Raw genomic sequence first — 7500 nt, forward strand, 5'->3', positions numbered from 1 at the left:
GGTTACAGACAGTTGATGCTCAGTTTGTACAAGTATGCAACATTTATAAGTGCATACAGGTCACCAGCCTTATATTACAAGGCTCACCACATATGGGCCATTCGGTCTTAGACACCGACCCGTGGTAATGCTGTGTGGAGATTAATAATAATCCGCAACGGAAAACCGGAACGAGAATAGTCGAGAAAGTATATTCTCGAGGAGCGGTAGACTGCTTTTCAACCGAAGTCATAAAAGAGCCACACGCTCGACGCTACTCCCGACCGGTCCGAGCGAACCGAAAGTGCCTTCCTATAAATACCGAACGGCCGGCCGCTAGGTCGGCGACGCATGGGCTTACGCCCAGGCGTATGCCTGTGCAAACCGCCGTGAGAGCGTACCATCCCGCCGGCACGGTAAAACTTAGACTGAAAATATCGTCGAACATATCCTTTCATTTTATAACGTTCTATACATGAAAATTAATAAATTAACATGCAGGACATAATAAATTCACATTCTCATGTAAATCATGGGTTTAATTAATATTTTAAAAAATTTTAAAACCGCCCAGAACCGATGAGATGAAAATATTAAAACGATATTTTTGCATTTTCTTACGGTAAAACATTAACAAATAAGCGACTATAGCAATATAAAACTCCATTTGTAATTTAATTAATCAAAATTAATATTTTTTTTTGATTTTTCAGCGATCCAGAACCGATGAGACGAAAACATTAAAACGATATTTTTGCATTTTCTTACGACAAAACATTAACAAATACGAGACTATAACAATATAAAACTACATATGTAATTTAATTAATCAAAATTAATAATTTTTTTTGATTTTTCAGTGATCCAGAACCGATAAGTCGAAAATTTTAACAATCATATTTTTGCATTCTGTACCGTGGATCCATCGTTAAACGCTATTAAACTAACGTCCGTGATGGTATAAATGCAGATTTTCGCTCCGTTTAGCCAAAATAACGAACTATAGGTGCGCTCCGAAATATTTCAAAGTCCCAGCGGCGTATTGCTTCGCCTCTTAGAACCGATTAGTCGAAAATTTTAACAATCATATTTTTGCATTCTGTACCGTGGATCGATCGTTAAACGCTATTAAACTAGCGTCCGTGATGGTATAAATGCAGATTTTCGCTCCGTTTAGCCAAAATAACGAACTTTAGGTGCGCTCCGAAATATTTCAAAGTCCCAGCGGCGTATTGCTTCGCCTCTTAGAACCGATTAGTCGAAAATTTTAACAATCATATTTTTGCATTCTGTACCGTGGATCGATCGTTAAACGCTATTAAACTAGCGTCCGTGATGGTATAAATGCAGATTTTCGCTCCGTTTAGCCAAAATAACGAACTTTAGGTGCGCTCCGAAATATTTCAAAGTCCCAGCGGCGTATTGCTTCGCCTCTTAGAACCGATTAGTCGAAAATTTTAACAATCATATTTTTGCATTCTGTACCGTGGATCCATCGTTAAACGCTATTAAACTAACGTCCGTGATGGTATAAATGCAGATTTTCGCTCCGTTTAGCCAAAATAACGAACTTTAGGTGCGCTCCGAAATATTTCAAAGTCCCAGCGGCGTATTGCTTCGCCTCTTAGAACCGATTAGTCGAAAATTTTAACAATCATATTTTTGCATTCTGTACCGTGGATCGATCGTTAAACGCTATTAAACTAGCGTCCGTGATGGTATAAATGCAGATTTTCGCTCCGTTTAGCCAAAATAACGAACTTTAGGTGCGCTCCGAAATATTTCAAAGTCCCAGCGGCGTATTGCTTCGCCTCTTAGAACCGATTAGTCGAAAATTTTAACAATCATATTTTTGCATTCTGTACCGTGGATCCATCGTTAAACGCTATTAAACTAACGTCCGTGATGGTATAAATGCAGATTTTCGCTCCGTTTAGCCAAAATAACGAACTTTAGGTGCGCTCCGAAATATTTCAAAGTCCCAGCGGCGTATTGCTTCGCCTCTTAGAACCGATTAGTCGAAAATTTTAACAATCATATTTTTGCATTCTGTACCGTGGATCGATCGTTAAACGCTATTAAACTAGCGTCCGTGATGGTATAAATGCAGATTTTCGCTCCGTTTAGCCAAAATAACGAACTTTAGGTGCGCTCCGAAATATTTCAAAGTCCCAGCGGCGTATTGCTTCGCCTCTTAGAACCGATTAGTCGAAAATTTTAACAATCATATTTTTGCATTCTGTACCGTGGATCCATCGTTAAACGCTATTAAACTAACGTCCGTGATGGTATAAATGCAGATTTTCGCTCCGTTTAGCCAAAATAACGAACTTTAGGTGCGCTCCGAAATATTTCAAAGTCCCAGCGGCGTATTGCTTCGCCTCTTAGAACCGATTAGTCGAAAATTTTAACAATCATATTTTTGCATTCTGTACCGTGGATCGATCGTTAAACGCTATTAAACTAACGTCCGTGATGGTATAAATGCAGATTTTCGCTCCGTTTAGCCAAAATAACGAACTTTAGGTGCGCTCCGAAATATTTCAAAGTCCCAGCGGCGTATTGCTTCGCCTCTTAGAACCGATTAGTCGAAAATTTTAACAATCATATTTTTGCATTCTGTACCGTGGATCGATCGTTAAACGCTATTAAACTAGCGTCCGTGATGGTATAAATGCAGATTTTCGCTCCGTTTAGCCAAAATAACGAACTTTAGGTGCGCTCCGAAATATTTCAAAGTCCCAGCGGCGTATTGCTTCGCCTCTTAGAACCGATTAGTCGAAAATTTTAACAATCATATTTTTGCATTCTGTACCGTGGATCCATCGTTAAACGCTATTAAACTAACGTCCGTGATGGTATAAATGCAGATTTTCGCTCCGTTTAGCCAAAATAACGAACTTTAGGTGCGCTCCGAAATATTTCAAAGTCCCAGCGGCGTATTGCTTCGCCTCTTAGAACCGATTAGTCGAAAATTTTAACAATCATATTTTTGCATTCTGTACCGTGGATCGATCGTTAAACGCTATTAAACTAGCGTCCGTGATGGTATAAATGCAGATTTTCGCTCCGTTTAGCCAAAATAACGAACTTTAGGTGCGCTCCGAAATATTTCAAAGTCCCAGCGGCGTATTGCTTCGCCTCTTAGAACCGATTAGTCGAAAATTTTAACAATCATATTTTTGCATTCTGTACCGTGGATCCATCGTTAAACGCTATTAAACTAACGTCCGTGATGGTATAAATGCAGATTTTCGCTCCGTTTAGCCAAAATAACGAACTTTAGGTGCGCTCCGAAATATTTCAAAGTCCCAGCGGCGTATTGCTTCGCCTCTTAGAACCGATTAGTCGAAAATTTTAACAATCATATTTTTGCATTCTGTACCGTGGATCGATCGTTAAACGCTATTAAACTAACGTCCGTGATGGTATAAATGCAGATTTTCGCTCCGTTTAGCCAAAATAACGAACTTTAGGTGCGCTCCGAAATATTTCAAAGTCCCAGCGGCGTATTGCTTCGCCTCTTAGAACCGATTAGTCGAAAATTTTAACAATCATATTTTTGCATTCTGTACCGTGGATCGATCGTTAAACGCTATTAAACTAACGTCCGTGATGGTATAAATGCAGATTTTCGCTCCGTTTAGCCAAAATAACGAACTTTAGGTGCGCTCCGAAATATTTCAAAGTCCCAGCGGCGTATTGCTTCGCCTCTTAGAACCGATTAGTCGAAAATTTTAACAATCATATTTTTGCATTCTGTACCGTGGATCGATCGTTAAACGCTATTAAACTAACGTCCGTGATGGTATAAATGCAGATTTTCGCTCCGTTTAGCCAAAATAACGAACTTTAGGTGCGCTCCGAAATATTTCAAAGTCCCAGCGGCGTATTGCTTCGCCTCTTAGAACCGATTAGTCGAAAATTTTAACAATCATATTTTTGCATTCTGTACCGTGGATCGATCGTTAAACGCTATTAAACTAACGTCCGTGATGGTATAAATGCAGATTTTCGCTCCGTTTAGCCAAAATAACGAACTTTAGGTGCGCTCCGAAATATTTCAAAGTCCCAGCGGCGTATTGCTTCGCCTCTTAGAACCGATTAGTCGAAAATTTTAACAATCATATTTTTGCATTCTGTACCGTGGATCCATAGTTAAACGCTATTAAACTAACGTCCGAGATGGTATAAATGCAGATTTTCGCTCCGTTTAGCCAAAATAACGAACTTTAGGTGCGCTCCGAAATATTTCAAAGTCCCAGCGGCGTATTGCTTCGCCTCTTAGAACCGATTAGTCGAAAATTTTAACAATCATATTTTTGCATTCTGTACCGTGGATCGATCGTTAAACGCTATTAAACTAACGTCCGTGATGGTATAAATGCAGATTTTCGCTCCGTTTAGCCAAAATAACGAACTTTAGGTGCGCTCCGAAATATTTCAAAGTCCCAGCGGCGTATTGCTTCGCCTCTTAGAACCGATTAGTCGAAAATTTTAACAATCATATTTTTGCATTCTGTACCGTGGATCGATCGTTAAACGCTATTAAACTAGCGTCCGTGATGGTATAAATGCAGATTTTCGCTCCGTTTAGCCAAAATAACGAACTTTAGGTGCGCTCCGAAATATTTCAAAGTCCCAGCGGCGTATTGCTTCGCCTCTTAGAACCGATTAGTCGAAAATTTTAACAATCATATTTTTGCATTCTGTACCGTGGATCCATCGTTAAACGCTATTAAACTAACGTCCGTGATGGTATAAATGCAGATTTTCGCTCCGTTTAGCCAAAATAACGAACTTTAGGTGCGCTCCGAAATATTTCAAAGTCCCAGCGGCGTATTGCTTCGCCTCTTAGAACCGATTAGTCGAAAATTTTAACAATCATATTTTTGCATTCTGTACCGTGGATCCATCGTTAAACGCTATTAAACTAACGTCCGTGATGGTATAAATGCAGATTTTCGCTCCGTTTAGCCAAAATAACGAACTTTAGGTGCGCTCCGAAATATTTCAAAGTCCCAGCGGCGTATTGCTTCGCCTCTTAGAACCGATTAGTCGAAAATTTTAACAATCATATTTTTGCATTCTGTACCGTGGATCGATCGTTAAACGCTATTAAACTAACGTCCGTGATGGTATAAATGCAGATTTTCGCTCCGTTTAGCCAAAATAACGAACTTTAGGTGCGCTCCGAAATATTTCAAAGTCCCAGCGGCGTATTGCTTCGCCTCTTAGAACCGATTAGTCGAAAATTTTAACAATCATATTTTTGCATTCTGTACCGTGGATCGATCGTTAAACGCTATTAAACTAGCGTCCGTGATGGTATAAATGCAGATTTTCGCTCCGTTTAGCCAAAATAACGAACTTTAGGTGCGCTCCGAAATATTTCAAAGTCCCAGCGGCGTATTGCTTCGCCTCTTAGAACCGATTAGTCGAAAATTTTAACAATCATATTTTTGCATTCTGTACCGTGGATCCATCGTTAAACGCTATTAAACTAACGTCCGTGATGGTATAAATGCAGATTTTCGCTCCGTTTAGCCAAAATAACGAACTTTAGGTGCGCTCCGAAATATTTCAAAGTCCCAGCGGCGTATTGCTTCGCCTCTTAGAACCGATTAGTCGAAAATTTTAACAATCATATTTTTGCATTCTGTACCGTGGATCCATCGTTAAACGCTATTAAACTAACGTCCGTGATGGTATAAATGCAGATTTTCGCTCCGTTTAGCCAAAATAACGAACTTTAGGTGCGCTCCGAAATATTTCAAAGTCCCAGCCGCGTATTGCTTTGCCCCGAAATTTTTCAAAGTTCCAGCGGCGTGTTGCTTTCAAAGTGCCTCCCTCTAAATACCGATCGGCAGGCCGCTAGGTCGGCGACGCACGGGCTTACGCCCAGGCGTATACGGGGGCAAATCGCCGTGAGAGCGTGCGATTTTGACTTTCGCAATAAGATAGTCTCCTTTATGAAAAGGAGCGTACACGTCTCCCAAAAAAAAAAACAGTTTCATGACGATCAATGTAGTTCTTGATCGAAATGTATCATAGGACGAAGATTTTATCGAAAAGTACGAACTTTGGCGACGCATCGAAATTTTTCAAAGTTCCAACGGCGTGTTGCTTTCAAAGTGCCTCCCTCTAAATACCGATCGGCAGGCCGCTAGGTCGGCGACGCACGGGCTTACGCCCAGGCGTATACGGGGGCAAATCGCCGTGAGAGCGTGCGATTTTGACTTTCGCAATAAGATAGTCTCCTTTATGAAAAGGAGCGTACACGTCTCCCAAAAAAAAAAACAGTTTCATGACGATCAATGTAGTTCTTGATCGAAATGTATCATAGGACGAAGATTTTATCGAAAAGTACGAACTTTGGCGACGCATCGAAATTTTTCAAAGTTCCAACGGCGTGTTGCTTTCAAAGTGCCTCCCTCTAAATACCGATCGGCAGGCCGCTAGGTCGGCGACGCACGGGCTTACGCCCAGGCGTATACGGGGGCAAATCGCCGTGAGAGCGTGCGATTTTGACTTTCGCAATAAGATAGTCTCCTTTATGAAAAGGAGCGTACACGTCTCCCAAAAAAAAAAACAGTTTCATGACGATCAATGTAGTTCTTGATCGAAATGTATCATAGGACGAAGATTTTATCGAAAAGTACGAACTTTGGCGACGCATCGAAATTTTTCAAAGTTCCAACGGCGTGTTGCTTTCAAAGTGCCTCCCTCTAAATACCGATCGGCAGGCCGCTAGGTCGGCGACGCACGGGCTTACGCCCAGGCGTATACGGGGGCAAATCGCCGTGAGAGCGTGCGATTTTGACTTTCGCAATAAGATAGTCTCCTTTATGAAAAGGAGCGTACACGTCTCCCAAAAAAAAAAACAGTTTCATGACGATCAATGTAGTTCTTGATCGAAATGTATCATAGGACGAAGATTTTATCGAAAAGTACGAACTTTGGCGACGCATCGAAATTTTTCAAAGTTCCAACGGCGTGTTACTTTCAAAGTGCCTCCCTCTAAATACCGATCGGCAGGCCGCTAGGTCGGCGACGCACGGGCTTACGCCCAGGCGTATACGGGGGCAAATCGCCGTGAGAGCGTGCGATTTTGACTTTCGCAATAAGATAGTCTCCTTTATGAAAAGGAGCGTACACGTCTCCCAAAAAAAAAAACAGTTTCATGACGATCAATGTAGTTCTTGATCGAAATGTATCATAGGACGAAGATTTTATCGAAAAGTACGAACTTTGGCGACGCATCGAAATTTTTCAAAGTTCCAACGGCGTGTTGCTTTCAAAGTGCCTCCCTCTAAATACCGATCGGCAGGCCGCTAGGTCGGCGACGCACGGGCTTACGCCCAGGCGTATACGGGGGCAAATCGCCGTGAGAGCGTGCGATTTTGACTTTCGCAATAAGATAGTCTCCTTTATGAAAAGGAGCGTACACGTCTCCCAAAAAAAAAAACAGTTTCATGACGATCAATGTAGTTCTTGATCGAAATGTATCATAGGACGAAG

The sequence above is a fragment of the Osmia lignaria genome, unplaced genomic scaffold, assembly GCF_051020975.1.
Source record: "Osmia lignaria lignaria isolate PbOS001 unplaced genomic scaffold, iyOsmLign1 scaffold0141, whole genome shotgun sequence".
Taxonomy (NCBI): Eukaryota; Metazoa; Arthropoda; class Insecta; order Hymenoptera; family Megachilidae; genus Osmia; species Osmia lignaria.